The 18572-nt window shown below is 43.1% G+C and overlaps 1 protein-coding gene across 2 annotated transcripts in view; it reads right to left on the reverse strand.

Moving 5' to 3' along the window:
• The window catches only part of LOC117902715 (dual specificity tyrosine-phosphorylation-regulated kinase 2), a 48594-nt gene that overhangs the window by 19220 nt on the left and 10802 nt on the right, over positions 1-18572 (reverse strand). Inside the window, exons 2-3 of one of the 2 annotated variants that reach the window (XM_034814277.1) lie at positions 17955-18021; positions 12597-12641 (exon numbers count right to left, since the gene is read on the reverse strand). The gene's annotated coding sequence lies outside the window, so the exon portion shown is untranslated. Of the gene's footprint in view, positions 1-5371; positions 5392-12596; positions 12642-17954; positions 18022-18572 lie in introns of those variants that run through there. The other variant, XM_034814278.1, reaches the window with a different exon arrangement.

The raw sequence follows: 18572 nt of genomic DNA on the forward strand, positions 1-18572 counted from the left end.
TTTGGCGTTAATGAACATGAGCACACTTTGCCACAGCCGAGACAAGATGAGAGCTTTTCACAGCTCAAGCTCCATCCCCATTCCAGCCCGATTTCAAGGCGGCATAATGAATTGATGTGGCCACTGGGGGATGGCATGGAGGAACACTCGTACACAAATTGTGAAAGAAGCGAACAAAAAGCATTTTAACATATAATAATATGAAAATAATTGAAGCAATTAACAAAAGCGAGACAGCGACAGTGTGAAGGCACGATCAACGCAATTAATGATATTATGATTCGCTTATGACCTGAGCATCTATGTGACAATAGTTATATAAAGCGGAGAAATACAATGACAGCGACAGAGAGAGTTAGAGAGAGATCGCCTTGAACTTGAAGGGACTTCTACCAAAGACACTTAAGACTGCTGAAATTTACCTTCATCCATTTGCAGTCATTTCTACAACCTTTTCCATGGAAACTTAACCTTTGCTCGTCTCTTTTTTTATTGATTATTCCCTTGCTGTAATTGATAGTCGAATACCACATAATTCTAGCTCAACTTTCTGTTTCTGTTTGGTTAATACAACTGTTGGCTCCTCTTGGCACTTGCTTTTGCGGTCGATTAGTTACCCGACTCGTCTTACCATCCCATAACTATGAGTACAGCTGGCTACCAGACTGTTGCCCTCTGGTGCCTTTACCGCAGAACAAGAGAGGAGAGAGAGGAGAGGAGAGGAAAGGAAAACCAACAGCTGGATGAAACAATTGACATTTGATTGACTGACAGTTGTTTATCAGTTTTTTGACTATAAGGCAGCAAAGTGAAATTGCTTTCGATTTCATACCAGTAAGAGTACGAGCATGAGACCCCCATTGATTGAAGACGAGACAAATGCCCCACAATTGCCTTGAAAATTGATTGGGGAAAGAGCCCTCATTGGCCATGGAACTATATTTACCACGAAACGAGACAGTTTAATACTATTTTTGCTTCAAGCTTGCTTCCGAAGCCAATGTCGAGCGAGAAATTGGGTCAAAATTCTTCCACGAGACATGGGAAAATGAATGGGTAGAAACCCCCGCAAACAAATGCTTTAATTTTGAATATACAAAATTTCTAATGATATTAATGAGTGCTGGCAGAGGAATGGCAACCCTTCTGTCATCATCGCAGATCATTATTTGTAGGTGTGGATGCCGCAGGGTTTATGGCGCAGCGGGCGGGAGACGGACGTGGCAGCAGGGCGCTCGTGGGTCTACTTTTCATGTAAATTTCTATGGCTTTGAACCAGTTTTTGTTGCTGCATCGTGGCTGGAAGATAAACACATCAATTGGCCAAGTTTTATGGCTCTTATTTGGTCATCGCATACATACTTTTATTGCTAATTTTCACAGCTTGTGTGCTTGGATGACACACAACAATTTGAGGTTCACTGAACTCCCCATGGGGAGAGATAATTAGTGATGGATGATGCGAGTTTGGGTTGTAGAATGAATCGATCCAGAGCCACACTCAATAAATGAGATACAGATACAGATCCCCCCACATGAGATTTTACTTCAAATCCATCGTCTACGTGCCTGGCATACAATCCACAGTCAAAGTAGAAGCCACAAATTGCACTAAAACCCATTCACTGCACACACTGCACCCGGCACAGAGAAACTCTCAAGTGGTTTTGGGTGGTTTCGTTGGGTGTCTCGGTAGTTTGTGGCACCTTCTCTCTCACATCTTCTCAAGTGTTGCTCGTACCTGAACAAAATCCCCCCCACATGAAAAACTGTTTGGAAATGTATTTTATTACACTCTTCAAGGCACACACACACCACACCACACACCATCCGTTCCTTCCACTAAGCTCAGGGACAAATAAAATTGCTTTTAAGGGTCTTTATTTCGGGGCTTCTTGGGGCATGGCATTGTTACAGATGTGTATTTTCTCCGTAAACATTTGCCGCCATTAAAACTGCTCTTTTTATCGCGCATTTCGTGGTTTGGATGTTTGAATATCTGGATATCGTTGAGGCTGGGCAAGGTTTGTGCTCAGAGAACAAGCGAACTTCTTTGTGTGCACAAGCAAAAGGAATCATTAAAAACTTGACCCACTTTGGGGCGAGTCGAACGCGTGCCAATTTCTTGAACTTTGGCCATTGCATAACTCGAGCACCTGGCGTGCAGCATTCGCCCGCCCCGATTACGATGCCGATAACCGCCAATTGGCGATGGCTTTGGCGATTTCTATTCCGATTCCGATGACCAAGCCCCCAAAGTGCAGCTGGCAAAACCGTTGGCCAAAACGTTAGCCAAGGCTGTAACAAATCCATTCACTCGTCTTACCCGCAGCAACAGCTCCAACTTCAGTTGCAGTTTCGATTTCGGTTTCGCCTTTTCGTTCATCTCTCGAACAATGAAAAATTGCCAATCGTCATGAAAACTAAGAGCTAAAAGCACCAAAGCACCGCGAAGCGCACAGCAATTAGACATGCAATTCTCGAAAGTAAAACTAATGTCAAAGTTGTAATTAAAACACGTCGTACATAAAGTTGTTCACTTTTCAACAGTTCATCCATCCATCGCGAAGTGGCGGGGGTGTGGCAGGCGAGGGGCTCATCTCCGTTACACAACTTCATCGCAAAAGTGACATTCATATGCCGCATTATGTATGTATGCAAACTACGAGTTTGCCTCCATTTATCCATTTTACCGGCCCATATATCATTTTGAGCGACTCAACAGCAGCATCAGCAGCAGCAGCATCAAAAACCAAAGCACCGACAAACCAAAACCCACAAAAGAAATGGGGGAAAACTCGTAAATAAGAAATGTCACACAGCATTTCCATATGAAAGGCTGAAAGCAGAAAGTGGAAGTCAAGGTCTGGCCTGTGCTTTCGGGGGGAACTTCTGTGAGTGAAATAAATAAATTATAAACCAATTGAAAGAAAAGTTGGACGAAAATGGAAAGTAAATGACTCAGAAAATGACAGTCCAGCAAGGAAAGTGCAAGTCTTACCCTCGCTCGATCAATATTGATCAAGTCAAGATCTATCAAAAATTTTCCAACGAAATTTCATTACGAAGTTGTCAATCAATGCGGGGGGTTTGGGGTCTTGGGTCTTGGATATTTGGTTTGGGTATGAGTATGGTACACGGAAAGTAACAGGGAGAAACCTTTCCAAACTTGGTAAATCAACTATGGCTCCACTAATTGTACTTGAGACACGGCTAAAAACCCTAACAAGCCGCCAAGTTGGATCCCGACTTGAGTCCGAAACTTGCTAAACTGGCTTTCGAGGCTCTTGCTTCATTCGCATGGAATGGACATGGCCTGGACCTGGGACCTGGTACCTGGACCTGGACCTGGGCACTCTTCGGTTGCAGGTTTTTGAAGATCATGGTCCATGGTCCAACTTGTTGCTGCTGCCGCGGCTGCTGCGGCTGTTGCTGTCGCCAAACGCATGCCTCGTTTCTGGTGTTGGCGATGCACTTAGCCTGGCTAAAGATTGTCAGGGTTAATGCACTTGAGTTCGTTGTCGCTTCTTTCCTGACCAAACATGGTTACACGATGATGCTGTTGCTGTTGTTGCTTTTGGAACGTTGTTGTTGCTGCTCCTATCGTGATCTTGTCGCAATTTACATTTTCATGCACCAATAAATGCGTAAATAATAATTACCCGTTAGGATCTGCTGTGCACATAAATTGCCATCAATTTGCTTTGGTTTCTTTTGCGGTTTTCACTTTGCTCTCCCTCTCTCTCTCTCGCTGTCTCTGCATCTCTCATTTTTTACGTGTTATTTTGTTGATTTTGACAAATATTACGCATATGCAGCGATGCAAGCCGTGACATCTGCAGCCTGCTGCTTGCAGTCTGCCACTTTCACTTTCCCCACTTCGGATGCTTAATTTAGGAGACAGATTACCTAACCGACTAATTTGTTACGGCTCTGTGGGCAGCTTAAAGCTGGAAAGTTTAACCAAGTTTATCGACTTGTCTGCTTGGCGGCTTGAAAATGGGAGAAGTTCATACTTGAATGTCAACACAATCTAGAGGAACAATTCATAATGTGAAGTAGAAATACTTCGCTTGAATTCTGCATGTTTTCGATTGTTTATTCATACATTTCATTTAATTTCAAACACCACCAAAACGTGTATAAAAATGTGTTGAATTTTCAGTGGTCGATTGGCCAAATGGGTCAGTGTTTTCGGCGTTTACCGATTTGGGTCAAATGTGCCCAGAATACAAACAACGCAAAGAACGAATAAAAAAAGAAATAATGATGATAATAATTATTACCATTCGCATGGCAATAAAAAACAAAGCACAAGAAGTGTAGAAGCAGCAACGCGGACCGAGAGGAAGTCGTTAATTAATACCCAAGACAAGAGAGCTGGAAAAACTTCTGGGGATCGAGTCAGGTTTTTGTTATTTTTTATACCCGGTACTCGAAGAGTAAATAGGGTATATTGTATTTGTGCACAAAGTGAATGTATGTAACGCACAGAAGGAAACGTCTCCGACCCCATAAAGTATATATATTCTTGATCAGCATCAATAGCCGAGTCGATTGAGCCATGTCTGTCTGTCCGTCCGTCTGTCCGTCCGTCTTGTTGAGCGCCTGGATCTCAGAGACCATAAAAGCTAGAGCCACCAAATTTTTTCATCCATACTTCTGTGTGCTCACACTGTTACAAGTGTATTTCAAAAAAGAGCCACGCCCCCTTCCGCCTTCGCAAAAGGGCGAAAACCTCCCAAATCTACAATTTTGAAGATAGCAGAAAACCAAAAACGCCATTCCGTAGGGAATGACCATATCTATCAGATCACCAAATTGGGATCCGATTGGATCATTATTATAGCCACAATGAAGAAATTAATTTTCAGTGGCCAAACCCACCCTGTCCCGCAGCTTATAGCAAAACACTGGCCGTCTGCCGCTGGCTCTGCCTCTGCCGCTGGCTCTGCCTCTGCCGCTGGCTCTGCCTCTGCCGTGAGTCTGCAGTGTGTGTCTATAGGGGAGGGTGGCGAGCTAAAGGAGCGTGTTGGCGTGAGCAGTGTTGTTAATGTAGATGACAGATGAAGAAAAAATGTAAAATTTGACAAATAACCGCTACAGTGCAGATGTAGTACTGAGTGCCGGGTATAAAAGTTGTGACGCGTAAGAAGCGTCTCACACGTCCCTTCTCGTTCTAATTAAAAACTGGTAGCCATAGCCGTAGCACCATCCGTCGTACGGTTTTATGTCTGGGCCACAATTCTTTGTTAAGCACGAGTGAGATTTGGTTATGGCTATGTCGAGGGTCAGCTGGAGGCTGGAAGTGACTATCCTAGGGTGACCCCAACAAAAGCGAGGCTTGAAATAATTGTATTCTTTTACTTACAGCTAAGGAAATCATTCATGTCTCATTCCTTTTGCCAGATTTTCTTACCTGCAAAAAAATGAAACATAATTAGAATTATTTAAATTTTAGATTTCAATCGAAAGACTTTCTTTTACAACAGGAAATAAAATGCAGAATCGTTTAATTTCCTTGCTTTAAATCATTCACGAATCGTTTTTTGAGCTACTTTCTATTGATTGACTCGATCTGCGACAAACTTCCGCCCATTTCCTGTCTCGTGGCATCTTTTAGCTGGCAAATGTCTGTCCGTCTGTGTGCCGATTAGGGGCCGGACCCCATATCTGCCTCTGTGTCTGGCCGCATAACTCAAACACCTTCGAGACTACAACCAGAGCGTACTGCCGGCAGCATTTTAAGGGCAACCAGGGTCGTCTTGGCTATTTATAAGAATCTGTGGCTGTGCGTCGAAATTTCTGTGTGCTCTTTTGTTTGAATTGGGGTTTTGGCATGCAACAAAATGTGTATTTTGATCACTTGTAGAGCACAGCAACGCACAGAGACCTGACAGCTGTCAGTGTCTGCATTTGTATCTCAAAGATAGTCAGTCAAAGCGTGAGATTCGGAACCTAAAGCAGTCGATTCATACGTTAATTTGACTGCATTTCCAGCGAAAGCGACAAATGTTTTCGCTTTTCATTTCACAGAGGAAACAATAACATGGACATTTAACAGGCACGCCCCTTTCCTTGTCAATCAACTTTAACTTTAATCACAAATGATTGATTGCTTGGGACCGGGATAATCAATTAATTATGAGCTGCCATTGCCAATCAGTCGCACTTACATCATGTTACATCGGGACATCGAGACAGCGCTGCATTAATTAGCAAGACGAGCCGTCAATCAGGTTGCAGCTTGTTGCTTGTTGCATCAGTACGCCCAAAGTCAATGAACCAGCCAACGGGCCCCCAACCGTGCCCCCAACCCAATGACAGACCCAATTTCCCATCAATTGGTTGGCTCTGATTGTTTTCCTCCGACAAGAAACTCTTTTAATATACAACGAAACCGAAGATCGATCAGGCTGGAAAAACAACAAACTCCAATGGAAAAAATTGAAGCTTTTGACTGAACAATCGCCTGCAGGCACAACACAAGACACAGCAGCCATGGCCAATCAATTCAAGTTTTTTGTTTAAAGCTGAAGCTGAAGCTGGAGCCGGGGCTGACCATTGACCAGCACCTCGACATCATCGATTTGGAGTCGCTGCTTAATCATAGTGGAGCACAGCAGTCCAAGGCGAAGGAGGCCAGGTCTCCTCTCTCCTCTATCTATCCATCTTTCTCTCTTTCTATGCATTTATCCGTGAGTATCTGTGTGTGGTGTGCCGCTTTCAGCTCGATTCGCTGTCTCTGACCTACGATAAGTCCCGCTCTTCGCCTAATTATACCAACAATACCCAAGAGAAGGCAGTTTTGAGACGGAAAAGGTCTGGAGGGTCGCTTCAGATCTGGCTGATATTTTACAAATTTCGAATTGCAATTAAATGCAAAATTTTGTTAGCTTAAAGCTCAAAGAAATCCTCCACTAAAAATGTTCATGTTAAACGAATATTTCCCATCCCAACCCATGCCAGTTGGGGCACACACCTCAAAAACCGTCAGCTACAGCCTCAATTGGCCCACTTAAGCGCTGCCACTTGTTGTTGCCACCACAAATATTTCCCAATAATCAGAATAAATTGCTCAAAGAATCCAAGAAATGCATTGACTAAGAGGTAAGGCATCTCCGGATAAGCACAAACAGACACAAATCAGGGGCGGACTGGATTTTCCAGCGAGAAAAGCAAACGAAATTGGGCAACAATCAGAGAGGTGGGGGATGGTGGGGAGGGGGAGTAGTGTACGTGGGGTTACCTGATGTCTAAGTAAATAAATAAAATAGAACAGCAGGGAATCGCAGCACACTGGGATCGTGCGGTGGTGGCCCCCAAAAGATTAGATCGCAGATCCAGACAACACCAGACGCCATCGAGACCGACCCAGTGACCAAGATATGGCAGACAACCAGTGGATCGGCCGATGATGATGATGATGGGGAAGAACATGTGGAGAAAGGAATTCATATTCCCCGCAGAGGAAGCGAGGCGGGAATTTATGAGATATTTCGTGTGTGCGGGAATATAATGGACCGATCATCACTCATACCAGAAAGGCGGGCAGAGATTTACTAGATTTAAATACTGCAAGAATCCTCCAAATACAAAGATTGCTAAATGGGAACAGAGTTGTGTTTGGGGTTTGGGGGGGACCGAATTGTCATTGCAATGAAAATGAAAAGTGCAGAAGCCAGCGAACCAGTTTCCAGCACAGCTTTTCCGCTGTGGGGCCTGTTGCTTTCCTATTTTCGCAGTGAAATCGATATCATCGATGGGGGGATGTGTGGTGCACGTTTTATATACTTTTGCTTTGCTTTGCTTTGTATTTTCCCAGTGAAATTTCGCTCGCTGCAGTAGTTTGAGATGCATCTTCGAATCGTTCATATTTCGCTTTGTTTTCGCTCTGTTCGTTAATTAGCGCTGCTTCTGTCCGTATACCCGTCTTCCCCTCTGTCTGTCTGACTGTCTGTTTCGTATCTGAACTGCTTTCCAATTGAATCTTATTTAGCTATTTTTTCTCTTCATCAAACGAAACAATTTTCACGCGCCAATTCCTGGCATATCTTCGGTTCGGTACGAATCGTTTTAATCGGCACGTACACAAGTAAAAAACGATTTGTATTTTTAGCAAACTCGAAAAAAAACTGAAGAAGTATTCAGGCACTTAAGGGATTGCAGGAGATGCGACACTACGCCCCAGCCCAAGATAATCGATTGCATTTCGTCTGTCTGGAGGCTCGAAAAATAGCTTTAAAAGAAATGGTAGAAATGGCATCACATCTGCTTCATAGGGAGTTCTGTGTTCTCTTCATCTATTGAACAGCATTCCAACAGCAGCTCCAGCTTCCTTTCTTCCAAACATCTGGTCTTTATGTTTCCCCAAAATGTTCAACAAGAGTTCAATCCATCAGCAAGTCGTTTCATCAATTTACAACGAATTTGTCCGAAATGACATTAAATTATTTAAGACACCCAAAACACACATTCTCATCTGAAGTGGGAGAGCACCCCAGAAAGCAAAAGAAATCTCTGAAAAGAGGCCACACACAGCAGCAGCAGCCGAGACATTCGAGTAAACAAAACCGCCGCCAATTTATGACACTCCACAAAACGGAACAAACCAAATACAACAAAAAAAGAACGGAGAAAAAAAAGCTGAGAGCCAGCCCCACAAACTAATTGCATTTCCTGTCGTCAGTGGAGGCGGGGAAGCAAAACGCATAAATTAACGGGAGGAAAAAACACACACAATTTCCGATTGGCAATAGAATAAAGCATAACATGGAACAGAACAGAACAAATGAAGCGTACGAGGAGCATACAATGGGAATGGAAGGGTGCGTGGTGCGGAGTGTGGGACAGGGTAGGGTTGTTAAAGGGTCCAACATGAATTTAATTCATCCAAAAGTGGAGGGACTACAAGTGAGTAGCACTGGAGAGTTACATTTGGAACAAATTCCATTCTACTCTAGAGTAGAGTGGCGAGTATAGTGGAGAGCCGTCAAAGCGTGACAAAGCGGTGCAGTTCCCTTTCCAACACTGACCGCCAGTCAGTGGTGTAGTCAGTGGGGTCTCAGATGGGTCTGAGATGAGATGATTCCGCGAATGATTCTGCCAGCCAACTCCTCTGGACTCGCAGAGGGAAGGGAATGTTAATTAGTTCTGCTGCTGCTGCTGCTGTGGCTTGCTTGTGCCTGTTGTCTGCAGTTTATGTTCTCTAATTTTTATGCCCAGTGTAATTAAATTCCTGGATACTTCAGTGTGGAATTGCTGACAGCTGGCCTCCTCCTTCGCAGCAATAAAAAGAAAGTCGAAAGTCTCCAGAAACCTCCATTCCACATGCATTATTTTATGGCTCTGGCGGGGCTAATCAACGACTTGCCAACCAGGAAGCCCTTAAGGGGATGCTTTTCTAGTTAAAAATCTATAAAATGGAATATCATTTGGAGTTCGAAGCCAGAGAGTCGCTGAGGCGTATAAAAATTAGAATTTTGCATAAATTCAAGTATTAGTAGAGGGAGTGCTAGGGAGATTCATTAAGATCTGACAAGGCGTTAACCCAACCGCAACCTACAATGGCGAGTGGAAGGAACTGGGGAGTTTGTGTCTTTATGGCAGTACTAAACGTCTGTGGCATTTAACAAATTTATACTTATTGCATTATGTAGTTCCCATCTAATCCGTATCCGTACTTTCAGTAGTATAATTTTCAAACACTACGAATCAAACGCCTTGACCACCTGCGACCGCGCAAGACCTTCGTATGCAAATTCAACGTCACTTTTGCAACTATTAGCTAACAATTGCGAATCTTTCTCTCTTTCTGTATCTGTATCTTCTGCTCTTACCTAATCTTGGGTCGGTCCCTCCCATCTGTTCTATATAGAATTACGCGTGCCACAGATCCACAGCAGCCGTAATGTACGGGTTCGAGTACGAGTACGAGTATTTCGTAATCTTCTGACAATAGACACTGCCGCAGGGGTGGGGTGGATGAGTAGTACTATTGGTCCGCCTTCTGTCTTCTATCTTCTATCTTTTGCTCAGTGTGTCAGTCTAAATATACAATATATTCGCCCGTTCCTTCATTGTTTCGTTGCATTTCAATTGTAAATTTCATTAGAGAATTACAATCTCAAGAGATCTATGCCAATTGATCAAGTGTTGGCGTTGTCGCTGTCGCTGTCGTTGGTGCAACGACAGTGCCTCAGACAAACGTCGAACTCTTTGAGCAATGTATCTCTATAGGGAGGGGGAGATGGTCCCATGTGGATTTAGATCAAATTTGTGGGAATAAAACTGAATAGAGTGAATCCATTTCGAACCTAGAATTCCTCGAGCTTCCTCGACTACACACATATAGCCCCCCACATGAAGATAGTTTCCATGTGATATCTTTAGCTTAATTGTTGGTACGTGTATTTTCAGTTAAATGTTTGCTGTCTTGAAGATAATTGTTGCTTATTTGCCTGCCTGACTGCCTGCTCGTTTGACCGATTCTCAAAAGGCCGTTCCGTTGTATAATGTCAATTACTTGTGATTTACGACAGTTTAATGATAGACGGCGATGCCTTTAGGTTGGCTTGACTGTCTTCTGGCATGCATGCGTTGTGCGGGATCTCGATCTCGGTCGTTGTCGTTGTCGATGTCGGGGAGCACTGAATTCACATAATAGTCGCCACATGATGTGGACTTCGCATGTGATGGATGTGATATTTGAGGCTCAATGTTCTCGGGCCCACTCTTGCATGTAATTGGCTCATAAAACTTTGCCAATTTGCCAAGCCAAAGAGCAGGGCAACAATCCCTCTTCAACTATTCAGCAAAGGGCACATGAACATCGATTCTCTCAAGAACTTTCCTCATTAACTGCTCCTCAATGTGTGTGTGTGACGTAACCTAAACCTGAACTTCAACTTGCAGCAACTTTTAGTTGTGGTCCATAATATGATTATTCATGAGAGAGGTCCGAAAATGCAGGTGCTTGGTGTTGCTGGCACTAAATAACAATTAGCCTTACAAGGGAAAATGATTTGGTTTTGTTTTTTCTTCTTTCTTCTTTGTTTTATTTAAGTTTTCTTTGTGTGTGTGGCTTAGCCCAGCCACTCATTTGGGTAACGAGTTTTTAAACAGGGGGCGCCGCATTTCACTGTCATGAATGGACAGGTCAAGACGATAAATAATCGAAACAGTTTAGTTTCAGCAACAAAATTAAAGGCGTTTTAAAGACAAAACATAAAACAATTTCTTACGAATAAAATCGTTTAATTATCGAAATTATTTTGATTTATTTTTAATATATTATATTAACATTTTTTGCCAAAATTGTTCAGTTTTCGCCCATTGTGCTTCATTTTTTTAGATCACTTCAGAATGAGTAACACAACAGGTTCTGCTTTAAATGTCTGCATGATATTCTCACTCTTCTGTGTGTATTTTCTAAGCTGAGACACCGACACAGCCACCGCCAGCGACCACCGAATGACTACCGAAAGGGAAACGAACTCATTGAAATTCTTGACAGGTTAGGTTCGCGAATTGTGTGGAATAACAAAAGAAATACATAAAATAGAGATAGAACAGATATGGAAAGAGAGAGACGAAGGAAGACGTCAGTTGTTCCCTGTTTGGGTTATGGTTCTGTGGGGGCATGGCAGACCCCGTGTGGAGAGCTCTACGTGGACCCCCCCTACGATGCCACACTTCTAGGGCTTTTCCACATTTCCGTTTAGGGCGGCGCCAAGCGGAAAAACTCGCTAAGCCAAGTTCATTTCCCACTGGCCTCACAGTGGGCGACTAATAAACTAAAAATACGGTTGAACCCAGGAATCCTAGGCGAGAAAAAGCTTTAAGCAGCGGAGGACAAGGACCTGGAACAATGGCAATGACAAAGGGCCATAGAAGCCAGCAAGTAAGAGTATCTCCAGTTAGAAGACAATACGGTTGACACATATTGGAGTGCATCCATCCATTGTTTATCGCATACAGGAAGCCAAACCGGGAACGCGTCTCGGGGTTATTACACTCCCCAAGCAGACAGCTTCTGTCAGGCGGTGCACTGATTTGTAATTTGTTTTTTTGTTCATGCATTTAGCATTTATCAAGCCGCAAAGTTTATGCCTGATTAGAGAGTCGCGTCGCGTTGCGTTGTCGGTGCCACTGTTGTGGAAGTGGGTCACCGAGCCGAGCTGTTGTTGACTCAAAAGCGGCACTATACAGAGTCTCATTCGGAGTCACATATTGATAAGTCTTTGTTGCAGTTGCATTATGCATTGGCCGAACGATTGAGTGTTGGCGGATGGTTTTGTTGGAAGAATTAACGATAGCTGTGGGTGCGCCGGCCACTATCAATCACGAGTTTTGGGCAGCAAAAAGTGGGTTAGTGGCGCACTTCTTCAGGTGATATATTCCCGCGATAAAGTTCGCTTCGAATGGGGCTAACAGACAAATCTCTGAGCTATTCGTCCAATGACCCGTGACTGCTGGTCATTGCTGAAACTCGCTCTTGCATAAGAACACTTATTCGGCATTCGATACGCCCCGCAACCAAACTCAATTAATTATTATTTCGATGGTAACATGAGACGCAGCGCAGTTCGACTCACCTTTTCCAAAGCAGAAATGTTTGCGCAACCGAACTCTTGGCTCTTCTGCAAAGACCAGAGAGGAGAGACAATAGTTAGATAAATGCCAGACAGTGCTCGAATACACGTATAAAAATAAAAAAATAATAATAATTATTAATTATAGCCAGGGAGACACAGCTTGTTCTGGGGTGTAGGAAGGCTATTAAAATTAATCAAAGTCATTGCATTACAACCCAAAGCCATGTAGGAGCTAATAAATTGTGGTACTTATTCTACCTGAACCACATAAATACTCGCAAAACAGCAGTGGAACTCCCACTACCATTACACAGCAGAACCAGAACCAGAACTTGTCAACTGTAACGCAGACAATCAACAAAAAATGCATAAATTAATAAGAGAAAATGGTACAAAGCAAAGCAAAGCAAAGCAAAGCAAAAGTAACAAACTGTAATGATATCCAATGCGATGACGGCGGCACAGCAACTGTTCGAAAGTCAGGGCTAGTCCACAAGGGGGGACCACATACATATGCGTACAGGGAGAGGGAGAGGGAGAGGGAGACAAGGGCAGACTTTTGTCTGCTGCACGCAGCTAATTTCATGCCCAGTGGCGCAGTACCTCTCATAAATGATAGTCCCTGTATGGGCAAAGGGGAGGACGACTGACTAGAGTCTGAAGTGGTTACACGATATGACAACAAAACAAACTGAAGCCGACTCTGCTCAAGGACAAAGGAATAATCACGAAGAGGCCGAAGCATAAACCAAAGAACAAACTTTGAAACTTCTACCAATTAACTTTGAAACTGAAAAGTGCGCATTAGAGAAGGTTAACACAACGTGGGTTGGTGGATATTATGCTCAGTGTGCTGCGAAATTATTCTCAGTGTATGATGTTCGCTTTCTGATGTTTGGCTCCGTTAATTTGTGGGCCGATGTTTGTGTCATTTGCCTATTCCACTTTCCACTGCAGTAAGTGAGAGGCGACTGCAGAGATCGAGGCGATAAGAGCTCCCAATCGTGTTCATGAGTGCGAGTGAGAGCGGAAATGTGTTGTGTAAACATTTGCTAAATGAAGAATGCAAAAATGAAGTAGGAGGAAGGTGTAAAGTGGGTACAAAAACAAGAACGAACATAGAACAATCTATGGAATAGCTTATATACTTTCATGATTTCTGCGTAAATTTTCCGCAGCTAGAATATTTTATTAGGTACAAAAACCAGCAGTACAAACCCTTTCACTTATTCTCTCTTTCTTGCAGAACACACCCAAAGCCACACCACATCCCTCAAGATATCTATTTTATGGACTCAATAACAATTTCTTGCGCATTATCACTCCCCCAACCCACACGCCCTCTGCGGTATCTATCACCGTCACCATCCCCAAGTTCATTAGCACCCATAGACTCGTAGACTCTGGTAGTTACCACAACAAATTGCCAATCAACATTCAGTCTTTGTCGTTTGTCGTCTGTGACGTTGTAGTTGTCCTCGTCGCTGTCGTTGTCGTTCGTTGGCCCTATCCAGGCGGGTGGGGACATAACCTCTGTCCCCTGGTGGAACAGCTGACGACACGCACTTTGCGTGTTTATTTAATAAATAAAAATTTGCATAAATTTGCCAATGTGCACGGCACATTGAACAAAACTCTCTTCTGTTCTGTTGATATTTTCTCCCGCTCCGTCGCTCACCAGAATCTAACGATTGGAGGCGTTGGGGCGCGATGTGAAAATACAAACAAATTTATTCAGCCATTTGTTACGGTCGCCCTGGATAAGGAATTCGTTGTGGCAGGCAATCAAAGGATAAAATAAATTGCGATAACTGCGTACTTCTGTTATCCTCTTTGTAATAGTCAAGGTCCTTGACTTGAACTACTCATTCTCGAGCATTCTCCAAAGCACTGTGGAAATATCCATTATCTCAGCTTAGTGGAGCACTTCCCACAAAATCTAAGCTGTTCTCGAGCACTCCCCGAATCGACGCGCCAGTTGCCTTGAACCCAATCCTCAGACAAAGCCCCAGCCGAGTCTTATGTCAGACACTCATCATGTAAGCCATCCATCCATCCATCCCACTGCTTTGCATCATAACTCTGGCAAACTAATAACCCAACATCAGATTTCTGGGCGCCCCGCTAAAGTGTAACTAATATGCGAGCGGGGACCCACGAGAGAGAGAGATGCTCGAGTGCCTTTTGATTAATGGATGCCGCTACTGTTTCGGAGAGTCGGAGCAGCCGGAGGGAGAGGAAAACGATTTTACAAAAGCATAGAAATTTATGCGCGTTTTGATTCGAGACGCACGACGATCGGATAGCAGCGCATGGGATCGGATAGCATCGATGGCAAGCAATAAGAGTCACAGAGCGCCAGAGGCGCAAAGTACGAAATTATAGAAGTCGCGATCTTCGACTCTCGGGGTTAGTTCGGTGTGGGCTTTCGTGTGGCTATGGAGTCAATCAATCGAGTTTAAGCGATTGGTCAGCAGTGTATTGGCTCGAACATTGAGCATATCATTTATCTTTTCTCAATATCTAAACATAGAACAAAGAGGTTTGGTTTCCTTCTTGTGCCTCTCCTACTCCATGATATCCGACCAGTTGCCAGCAATTAGCGGCAATCATTTTTCATTTGTCAGCCATAACAGACACAAAACACAAACACATCTGTATCTGTGTCTCGGTATCTTAAGTGCAACTGGTTATCCGCGACTCTCAATGTCAGACTCTTGGTCCGAAACTTCGAGCCACTTCCCAAGTATCAGTTTTGCGTTTTTGGGCCGATTCTCAGTGCATTTTTCGTACCACAAGTAATAATTTGCGTTTGTCCGCTTGTGAAATATTCGTTGTTATATCATAAGGGGCGAGGGGACATTATTATGCCAAATATTCAAATAAATTATCAAGCAGAACAAAACCGACTGTGGAGTGGAGCGTTGAACAGCTGCACAGTAGCCGCGATTTTTATGTTTTTGTTGCTCGCATTGTTGCACAAAAGTTTTACATGATAATAAATTTTGTGTGTTCTATTGCCAGAGAGAGAGAGATGGAGAGAGAGAGGGCGTATGTTTCTGTATCTATGCGCTGGTTCTGGAGGGGGCTTGAGATTCTTTTGTTTGGATGCTTTGGCTTGCAACAGAGTTAGACTGAACACTGCGGAGGGTGTTCAGGGCCTGTCAACCCAAACAAAAGCGAACAATGTATGTAGCAATATACATATATAAATTGGATTCAAAGCAAAGGAGAGGAAGCTTTACAGAGATGCATTTCTTTTCAGTTTTAGTCAGTTTTAGTCAGTTTAATTCACTAACTCTCTCGCAGTTTCTGCATCCTTGCTATAAAGTGTAAACTTTTGAAAAGGGTTTTACGTCAAAGTTACCAAGTAGCTCAGATTATATGAATGGCAATAGAGGCTTAGTAAGGCTTAAGAGGCTTACGAGAAGCAGAGCTAATATGGAAACACCAAGTCTACTATTTCGTATGAGCATTACCAACACAAAACCCTGTCCAAAGATGTTCAACACATCGCAATTGCCTTCAAGGCATTAGCGTAGATAATTATGCATATTCATTATGGACATTAGCCATTATGCTGGGTGAATGGAAAATATTTAGCTCTTGCCGTATCTATCCTACGATTCCCCCCATTTGCGGCCCAGCATTTTCCGAGTGTGACCAAAAGAAAATGCAACGCGTTCGAATGCAAATGCTAGCCTTGAGTCGTGGACTGGAGGAACTGGAAGACTTGGCGACGGGGGAATTGTTGTCTTGGCGCTCGTTTAATATGCAAAGTATGGCTGCAACTACGATTTATCAGTGCCATACTTGTAATATATCTTAAAGCTGACTTTTGCGGAAGTTTCACTTCACTTAACACTCTGCTTAATGAGGGGGGGCTGGGTGTGGTCCACTCTCAGTTCTGAGAGAAATCTACGCCTTTTTTCCAGCCATGTTCCTGCCTTTTGCAAACCTCACACTGTGGTCCTGCCTTTTGTAGATTGCCGACCAGCTGACATATCAAATATTTAATCATCGCATGTTGTTTTATCTACCTTAAAATAATTATTCTTCTGCGGTTTGTTTTATGTGTGTGTTTTACGGGCACTTCTCGTGTGCAATAACCTTGCCAGAGCAAAAGCTCAACAAACTTGACATGGCAGACCAAACACACACCATACAGCCACATGCATGTACGGGTATCTCCGCAACACACAAAAACGGAGCGCAACATCTTAGATAAGTCGAAACTGACGGCTTTTTTGGGCAGTCTTCGCCGCGTCAGGCATTAAAAGTGGCTCATTGAATGCGCTGTTTTGGGCTTGATTTTATATCGCATATCGCATATAGGATGTGCAAATGTACTTTATAATGTTTACATTTCACTTTGTTTGCTCGCTTGTGATTTATTTCACTTCCTTCCTTCCCCACAACCCAAGGCTGAGGCTGAGGTCGACTTTCACGCATCATGACGGCGTCCCCAGTTGGAGCCGCCTACCCTTCCCTCCCCCCGTTTGCAGTTCTGTAATATTTTGTAATTGGAAATCGATTTCGAATTGCGATTCGCGATTCGCGATTCTCGATGTGTGTGCAAGTGGCGGAGCAGCAGCAAGGTTGTCTGTCCGTCCACTCATCGTGTGGTTTTTTAGCTTTGTTTTCTGCCACAAAAGTATCTTATCGCGCAGGGGGGATCGAGTGACACAAACGGGAAATTGTAAAAAGGTAGCAAAGGTAATAATTTAGAGATAATTTGTAGCCTCTCTCGGCGATTCACAGGGAATGTACTTCAGATTGGAAGAATAAATGATCATCAAATGCGGTACTAAGATGCTATCATAATTTGTATATCTTTTAGTTTGTTTTTACAATTTGTAGGAATAAACATTCATTGTTATTCCTGCAAACTCATATTTGCTCTATCTTGAAATTATTTATAAAACTTCTAGTAAGCACGTCCAACAAATAGATTTCCGCATCAGTAAACTGCACGAGGCCCTTATCAAAGCGACTCCCACTGAAGCACAGCGTTGTGTGATATCCAGAAATATTCGCAGTAAAAAGCATTTACAAAGCTATGATTCGAGCTACTCCAAGGAGGTTATCTATCGAGAACAGAGAAGTGCGACGCAGTCGAAATGCGTCTCTAATTTAATATTCCAATGGATTATTCATAAACATTTGAATGAATGAGTTGAATCACTTGTTATTCAATTCCACAGCTGTTTGCATTTCATTATGGAGTGCATCTTAATGGTTTGCTCAGGAATTTGCATAAAGAATGTGGAAACGCAACAGAAACATTAACATATTCCAATGGAATGTTCAACAAACTGAAACTCTCGGCTTAATCATTGGCTAGAGGCAGAAACTTACCTAGAAATACTTGATTTTTCAGAGCTCTAGTTTCTTCGATTTGTTTTGCTGACAAACGTACAGATCTCTGCAATGAAATAAATTGGTAAAAATAAATATAATTGCAGCTGTCAATAATTGGGACCTCTTTGCATTTATCGATAGTAAAAATTAGTTACTTGATATTACAAAATCAATCAAATGGAAATCTCTATTAATTCCTCTTCTAATGGTAGCCTAAATATTTGACCCACATTACAAAACACCCACAAGACGACCCATTTTCCACATTACACACCACAAACCTCTCCATCTTATCTATAATTTACACAATTTACGCGGTGTTGTCCCTCATCTAGCCGAAAGTCAACAACAGCTGAAGGAATCCTAACATTCGGACGTAAATGTCGCTCGAATTTCTACATACTCGCACTCTGGATCCATCTGCTTATCGCCATGCGTGTCTGCAACAATAATATTCCACTGATAAGCGACGATAACTGAAATCAAACCCATGGAATACCCAACACTCCTTATCAGCAATTTGGGGGCGTCTGTGAGTCAGTGCCTGATGATAAAGTGGTGGGAATCCAGTAAGGTCTTGTCCATAAAAATGCTTTATTTTCGGATGCAGTTTTG

The sequence above is a fragment of the Drosophila subobscura genome, chromosome U (assembly GCF_008121235.1).
Source record: "Drosophila subobscura isolate 14011-0131.10 chromosome U, UCBerk_Dsub_1.0, whole genome shotgun sequence".
Classification (NCBI taxonomy): Eukaryota; Metazoa; Arthropoda; class Insecta; order Diptera; family Drosophilidae; genus Drosophila; species Drosophila subobscura.